The sequence below is a fragment of the Echinops telfairi genome, unplaced genomic scaffold, assembly GCF_000313985.2.
Source record: "Echinops telfairi isolate 266 unplaced genomic scaffold, ASM31398v2 ScPeMD7_7473;HRSCAF=8511, whole genome shotgun sequence".
NCBI lineage: Eukaryota > Metazoa > Chordata > Mammalia > Afrosoricida > Tenrecidae > Echinops > Echinops telfairi.
Genome location: NW_022111377.1, coordinates 3,107,517 through 3,116,663, shown reverse-complemented (window position 1 = coordinate 3,116,663; position 9,147 = coordinate 3,107,517).

Below are 9,147 nucleotides of genomic sequence, written 5' to 3'. Positions count from 1 at the left end.
CTCACTTGTCTATGCCAAGAGATTTGAAAGGCAGCTACCTGGCCAGTTAACTGGAAGAGATCCATATTTGTACTCATTTCTAGGAAAGGTGACCTAACAAAATGTACAAAATATAGAACAATATTCCGGACAACACATTTAAGTAACATTTGGCTGAAGAGCATCCAATAATGGTTGTAGCAGGACATTAACAGGGAGCTGCCAGAAATTGAAGCCCCTTCAAAAGAGGTCATGGAACAAGGGATATTAGCTGGATCTTGACTGAAAGTAGAGAACACCAGAAAAAGTCTTGCTTATTTTTTATTGAGTATGTGAAGGCATTTGACTATGTAGACCCTAACAAACTATGGATAGCCTGGAGGAAAATGGGAATTCCAGAAGACTACATTTTGCATGGATCAAGAGGCAGCTGTATGAACAGAATAAGGGAGCAGTCAGTGGTTTAATATCAGGCAAGGTCTGAACTGGGGTTGTATCTTCTCACTATACTTATTCAATTTGTAAGCTGAGACAATTAGCAGAGAAGCTGGATTATACGAAGAAGAATTTGGCATCAGGTGTGGAGGATGGCTTGTAAACACCCTGAGATATGCAAATGACACCATTGTTTGCTGAAAGGGAGGAGTACTTGAAACCCTTGCTGATGAAGATCAGGGATTGTAGTCTTCAGTATGGAGTACAACTCATTGTAGAGAAAACTCCAAATCCTCACAACTGGACCAATAGCTAGCATCATGATGGATGGAGAAAAGATCGAAACGGTCAATTGCCTAGATGCCAATCACAGCTCATGGAAGCAGCAGTCAAGAGATAAAATAGCACATTGCATTGGGTAAATCCATTGAACGGGACCCCTTTAAAATGTTGAAAGGCAAGCATATTACTTTGAGGATTGGGGTGCACCTGGAAGAAGACATTTTTTAATCATCTTTATTCCTGTGAAAGTTGATCCTTGAATGAAAATGACGGAGGAAGAATAAATGCATTTGAACTGTGGTGCTGGTCCAGAATATTGAAGGTTTCATGGACTGCCAAAAGACCAAACACATCTGTTTTGGAAGAAGTACAGCCAGAATGTTCCTTAGAAGCAAAGATGGCTAGATGTTACCTCACATACTAGGGACATGCTATCTGGAGAGACCAGATCCCAGAAAAGGATGTCCTGCTTGGTAAAGGAGAGGGCCAGCCACAAAGATGAAGAGCCTCAGCAAGATACGCCAGCCCAGGAAGAGATCTCTGATACTCATAAGAACTAGAAAATCAGTGGTCTTACTAGACACAATATTCAGCTAGCTATAACTATGAAGGGTCGTGTAAGCTAACAAGTGAAATCTCCAGTTTCATAGAGGCTGGCATATGACACAAGACTTTTGTTTGAGATACTAGGGATAGTTTATTGCTCATGGAAGTCACAGAGTCAAACCGTCAGCATTCTCTTGTAATGGTTTCCCAAACCTTCATTCTTACAGGGTGATACAAGAGAGCAAACTAATAATAACACCTGAAGTGGATTGAATTGAAAAAAAAAAGACTCCTTAGTCTATAAAACATCAACATTTTATAATGAGCAATAAGCCTGTTTGGGCTTTTCCCCAAAGAGAGCCATTATCTTTATTAATATAGACAGTGAGTATGCCTGCCATTTGCTCTCAAAGTATGCTCTATCTCTATTTTTCAAGGGTGTCCATCACACAAACATCCCTGAATACATAATTCAGACCAAAGGCAGACAGTGTCTCTACCCGCACGAGAATGCAGAAACACAAAAGACCCACAGAGAATAATGGATCAACCTCAACCTCCCAAACTTGTTTTTTTAATGAAAACTCAGGAAGCTTCAGTAGTAAGGCAAGCATGCACTAAACTCTCTTAAATGTCCATAGAACTCATTATGAGTTGTGTGAAAACATCTAAGAGAGAGGCAGAAATACGCTCTACTCCCTTAAAGCAAGGTGCTACCTAATTAAAAGCAAAGACCGTCCTACGCGCTCTTTTAGCTCTGCAGTCTCCAATGGTCTCCAGAAACACAGTTCTTCAAACCTGGTTATACTGCAGTCAAGCCATTTAAATACAGTTAATTTACACCATGATTTTGTTTGACTCTTACTTATCACTGAACCTGGGTAACGCAGAATTAACTCATGTGTGTTCCTGTATGAAAAGGTGCTGTTGATTAGAAGTTATAGAAACATAAGAGGAGGAATAAAAACCTGGCAATTAATAATGAAAACATTGAGATACTTCACATTTTAAATAAGCTCACTAGAATCCCATGTATTTCCATGATGTCCACACTTTCAGAATTGTAACATTTAAATACCCAAGGATTCCAGTTTTAAATGATCAAATTTTGCATGGCAAGAGAAGACGCATGCTATTTCCTACCTGAAACAGTGTCAAATAGAGACAGATGTACATGGAATGATATCACCAAGTCCAATAGGCCGAGGTGGAACAAACGCCTAGTTTTTCATCATTTTTTTCAATAAGAAACTGTACCTTTTAAAAATACAATAATCAAGAGATTTTATTGACGTGAAAAATGTGTTGCTCCTTTAGTCATTTTCAGACCTTCATATATGCGAGTGTATTAGTGGGGCAGTATACGAGGTTCTATGGAGCAAACAGGATGTAAGATCACAATCAGTGTTTGCCCAGGAGCTGCCACTACATCAGGACACATCGACCATACACATGTCTAAGCAGCATACATAACCATGACTGCAGCCTGGTTTGTTGCAAGCAGAATGCTAATGGCGAAGAGCTGAGCGTACGGTGCCTGTGCTACACATCACCCTCCCACAAATACATCTCTGCCGGCTTTGAACAATGAACTGAAGACAAAGAGAAAGGGGTATGTACGCAAATGTCAGTTGGATGAGTATCCTTTCACTTTGAAAGGCTCCTTCTTCCTTTTCACCCCATTAACTCTCTTAGGGTTATACACCTGTAGCTGTACGAGTTCAGTCATTTCTAACTAGAACCTTTGAAAGATGGCTGGTTCCCTTGAGAGATATTGAATTATGTCCCTTCAGCCATGCGGACAACTTTCAAGTGTGCCCCTATTTCAAGGTATGAACATCAAGTTCCTGGAAAATGCTACTGATGTATTTTTCTCGTGCCTCATGGAAATGCTAAAGATGACTTGGCAGCGAGAAATCAAACTGTGGCAGGCACCAGGTTTTAAGTTTTATTTTTCACCATTCTTGTACTTTGTTCCACTTTTAGTAGCAGCATGATGTCAGTCACATTTAAATCAGACGAAAACCTGAATTTTTCATATTAATTAAAGTTCAGTGGATTCCTTATAAAGAAGAGATGAAAAGATCACAGCAATGGGGGTGGGGAGGAAGTCACAAGGCCTGGGTTTTCTGCAGATTCGCTGTGGCTGAGTTGCACTTCCTCCTAGGTGTCCTGGTCACTTTCCAAATTTAGGAAGAGATTGACAAACAATGGTACTTTATTCCGCATGATTTTTTTCCTTGGAAAGGAGCATAAAGGAAGAGAAAAGGCATGTATTTTAAAGATATATGAGTATATTTTGCTAGTCCACATAGGTACATATGTTTACTGTGGTTTTCCATGAAAGAAATCAGGAAAAAATGGAAAGACTAACAAATATATTTTCGGGACACATATCTATGACTGTGTAAAATAGGAGACGATTAAACAAAGCTGAGTAATCCTATTCCCAGGTTCTGTGTTGGTAGAACTGGGAGCCTAAAGATTGGATAAAAACAGGTCCTTCCCAAGTGCCCAGATCACCTTCACGTGACCAGCTGAATCCACCTGTGTTCAATTTTTTACATTTAACTCATAAAAGGAGATTGTTAGGTATCCCTTGAAAAACAATGGCATAGATGGGGGTGGGGAGATGTGCAGAATTCAACACCGTGGAGGCACGTGTAATCTTACTAAATAGTAAAGTAAAACCAACTCTACTGGCAATGAGTCAATCCCAACTCTTAGCAACTCTATGTAGGGTGTGTTAGTCTGGGTTGATTAGAGAAACAAATCCAGAGATACTCATATGTATGTAAGAGAGAGCTTTATATCAAAGAACAATTGTATGTTGAGAACGCATCTCAGCCTAGTCCAGAACCAGTCTATAAGTCCTATATTCGCCCCTGTGTCTGATACTAGTCCCTAAATTCCTCTTAAGATTTACGCAGCACATAAGTGTGGTTCCATGTAGCTTGTCAACAGGCAGGTGAAGCAGAGAGAGAAAGTGAGTGGCTCATTTCCAGGGAGAAGGAGAGGAATTTCCCAGGATCCTCATGAGAAGCCATACCCACAGGAGGCATCATCATGCAGTGACCTGATAGACAGGCTGGACTCCACCCCTAGACTTATCAAGTTGACCTGAGGTGAGGGGCCTACGACATAGGGTATCTGAAACTGTACATCTCTACAGGAGCCGACAGTCTGATCTTTCTCCTGAAGAGTGGCTGGTGTGTCCGAACCAACAACCTCGTGCTTAGCAGTCTAACAGCGAACTCACAGTGCTACCAGGGGTCCTTAGCTAAATAGTAAATGTGAACTCAAAAGAAATGTCTAGATTTGTATAGATTTCACTGACTTTCCTATGACTTGTTTTTGCCAAATCAGAGAGACTGTCATCTTCGGTGAGAGAAAAAGTCATTTTTCTTGATCATGTCTTCTCCTCAGGTCCTACCTGCCTGCTTCCAACAGTCTTCCTTTTCTCATAAGGTTTCCAGAAATACACTAACTACAAGTTTTACCCGTACTCTCTGTCCCTTTAAATGCAGCAGCTTTCTAATATCGCGGGCTTCTTGCTTTAACGGTTTCTGCCGTTAGAGTTACTGCTATCTTATTGCTATTAATGCATCCACGTTATCTATCTCTGTCTCTTTATATTTGGATGGCTGATTGGAAGACAATCATCTCTCCATAGGAAAACCTCAAGTGCTCTTTTAATCTATCAGGGTTTCCTTTTGATGCACTGCACTAATCTATTAGGAGCCCAGTTTCTCCACAATTAATTAAGCCTTCTTATGATCCCATTTAAATCTACTCTCTCAAGATTTTGCTTAATATTTGTCCATGCAGCCTAGTCAAAGTGGAGTTTAGGAGACTCAGGTCTTAGACCCAATGCGTCACTCCACGGAAAGAGGTTCTCAGATGACAGAGTATGGGCTGGCGCACAGACAGAGACTACCTGGGACATTAATTAAACATGCAGATGTGCATCGCTTCACATCCATTCAAGCAGTATTCAACTACAAATCCTCCCATGGCCCAATAAGGTTATAGTAACAAATAAAGGAAACCCACTTTCAAGTTCACATCAACTTACGGCAACCATGTTGGAGAGAGTAGAATGGTCCCACAGGTTTCCATTCATTTTTCTGGAAGCAGACTGCTACATCTTTCTCCCACAAAGTGGCTGGTGACTTGGAACTTTTGACCTCATAATTAGCAAACAAAGGCTTTATCAACAGGCCTCCCTGGTTTTAAGAGAGTTCAGAAATTCTGATTGGAGAACAAGACATAGCACATGTACTTTGCGATGACTGTGATGCAATCTCTTTCAGTAGCTTCCAGGTCCCACACCTGACTTGGCACTGGCATGGCAAAGTGAGTGGATAATACTGCTCCCATGGGGACCACATAGATGCTTCCATAACCAACAAACAGGGTACCATGCCAAAGCCATTGGCCCACTCCACCCAGGCACCGTCTGTGGGACACTGGACCCAAGGCCACTATTGCTCTCTCAGTGGCAGCTGCCCAATGTTTGGGTTACATTGATTAGGGTAAGAATTAACAGGAAAGTTGTCCAGAGAAAGAGACAGAAGAGGAGAACAAGTAGGCTAGGCTAGAAGCCTTTAGAGACCATTAGAGGGGATGTAGAGGGGAGGCAACAGGGGAAAAGGGAAGGAAGATGGAGCCATGCTAGGCTGGTGCACTGGTTAACACCCAATGCATGTCATAGCAGGCAGAGGTCAAGCACAATCTTGAAGATTGGGCAGGGACCCTATTGGACCATTAGTGTGGATCCAAAGTTCTTGTGCAATAGGCACAGCAGTGGGGGTGTGGGTTCTGGTCTCATTAGTGACCATCCTGCATTTTTTTCAACCATGTATGTTATATGGTTTTCCCCACTGTGGCCAAATCATAATGTTTAAATCAATACATACAATTCACTGCCATCAAGTCACTCCACTCAACTAGCAGCCTACATGACAAGATCATGAAGGTGACTATACATACACATACACATGCACATGTGTGTATGTACATATATGTATGTATATGTGTGTGTATAATAGGATCTATATAAACATAAATATATACATCTCCAGCTTTATGGAGAAAATTCTTACCTTCTATCATGGTGGGATCAGGACTCTTTGAGAGGAAGGTTGTCTGATATATTATATATAAAAGTGAAGAACCACAGTTCTAATCATGGAGCAATGTGATATTGCCATCCACATCAGCCTTCTTTATCATGAATATCTTATCCTCACGTTTCAATTGTATGCCCTGCTATTATTGCCAGTAGGTTCCATCGGGTCAATTTCAACTCATAGTCGCCCCATTCGGCAGAGCAGACCTGTCTCAGAGGATTTTCTAGGGTATAATCTTAATAGGAAGACACTTTAGTGACACTATGGAATAAGAATTGGGTTGCTAACTGTAAGGTCATCAGTTCAAATCCACCAGCTCCTCAGAAAGAAAGATGAGGTTGTCTGCTCCCACAAGGATTTACAACAGCGGTTCTCCACCTCACAGGGGTCGCCTGATTCATACCAGTAGCAACATTACAGGTATGAAGTAGCAACGGAAATAATTATATGGCTGGGGGGGTCACCACATGAGGAACTGTATTAAAGGATTGTGGCATTTAGGAAAGTTGAGAACCACTACTTTACAGCCTTATAAACCCACAGGGGCAGTTGTACTTGATCTCTAGCAGCACTCTTGATTAGAATTCACTTGATGGGAAGGGGTTCGGCTGGTGCTTTGATAGGAATGAATACCTACCAAGGGCAGGGCTCCGATGAAAGCCTCTCCACTGAAATAGGTATAAATGTGTCGCTGTTGTTTGTCTTCAGTTTTCATTTAAAAGTGTCCTTGAAGAGAAATGTCTTTAGACTGCAGCTTTGTCACATGCCCACGACACTTTCTGCAGCAAAGACTCAAGAAACCAACTGAAGCAGATACAGATGACAATTTGAGGTGAGATCCAAGAGTAGCAAAATGACAAATGAAAATGAGATAAACACCTAAGAGAAGTAGTAACTGAATGAAACTGTGAATGAGGAGACTTTTGGACCTTAGGTGTCCTCCCAACTGGACTGGATCAGTGTTGCCATCTGAGATAAAGCTAGCATTCTTATATGGTATAGACAACAGGAAGGAGACTTCATGGAATAGGAGACAGAGATAGTGTGCAGAACATGTGGAATGAAGCAAGGGGAACATAGCATAAACTGGATCTAAGGAAAGAAAGTTGCAAGAAGGCAAGTTAGAGGCAGAATCCCTAGAGAGAGAAGGGATGGAGCCAGGACACGGGGACAGAGCTACTCATTGGCAAGTGATGCAAGTAGAGGACCTTTAATAACCTGGACAGCACCCCCTTCTGGAATTTGGATGGTCCTACACTCTGTGGGATGTGCCTTGACACCCACATCAGTCTTGTAAAATAAACTTTCTCTTCCTCCCAAGACCCTCCTGGGCACCAGAAGTTAGTCCTTCTCCACGTGAGATCTGTAACCAGAAACGCACACTCTTATGCTGCCAGCCATGCAACTGGAGGGTCACCTGCTCACGTGCTTCTCCTCATAGCACATACTCCCACATTGTATGACCTACAATTGGAGACCTAGTGCCCCTTTTGAACACCCCTGTGTCACCATGCTCCTAATGATTAGGGATGTACACTTCTGTCCTCCAATCAGCAACTGTAAGTGTGAGACCACTGCTCCCTGATGCCCTACCTCCCTGTCAAACAGTATTGCAAGTTCCTCTGCAGCCACCTGGTGATCAGAGACCCATGCAAACTAACAGCACCAGTCACCTAGCAACCAATGCTGCACTTGCACAGTGCCCAACACACTGGCCAGGGAGAATGTTTCTTGCCCCACTGACTAAACAGACAGATGCACCACCTACCCAGCACTGTCTGTCACAGTCTGTCATGCACCACCTGAAACTCTGCCCAACAGCAAGCTGAAGATCCCAGGGCCCTTATGGAAGATCCACACATTCCAAACCAAAAGATTTCTGCAGGATAATTACACTTGTATCTTGGTACCCCACCATCTACTGATATATAAATTCATGCAAGCACAGCAAACATATCTGAAGTATTTGGGTAGCTCTCTCTCTCAGCGATACAAAGACACCCTACCTGGTCTCCTGGAAATGCACTAACTACTAGTACCAATCTAGAAGGACCCCACAATCCCACACAGGATATGGAAAGATGCTGATTACTCAACACTTTTCATGCAATATTGGGGGGAAAACATGCCTCCACAACCCTACTTGATCCAAGAACAAAAGATATATGAGCCTAACGACAGAGGACTCATATGTGGATATGAACCACCATACTCAATCGTGAGTAGAAAATATGCCAAGCTACCACACCACCAAAGTCACACATAGATCAGAACCTTCAAACAATAATGATTAAAATAATACAAAGTAATAAAGACATTCTAAAGAAATACAGGTGTATTGCAATGGAAAAATCTTTAGAATGTTAAAGAGCAAGGTTTAGGGTTCACTTGAGCTAAGCCACGATATTTCTAATAACCTCACATTCATGTGAAAGTTGGACATTAATAATGAAAACCGAAGAATAATGCATGCATTTGTTTTATGGTGCTGGTGGAGAAGTTTGAAAGTACCACAGACTTCCAGCCAACAAAGTATATTTGGAGGAAGGACAGCAGGAATGTTCTAGAAGGGAGAATGGAAAGACTGTCTCATGTACTTTGAATATGTTATCAGGAGAGACCAGTCCCTGCAAAAGGACATTATGGTAAAGGAGAGGGGCAGGCAGACCTTCTGCCAAATGGATCGACACAGTGGGTTCAACGCCAGTGTAAAAACATGAGCACATTTGTGAGGGTGGTACTAGGCCAGACAGTGTTTCTCTCTGTTGTCCGT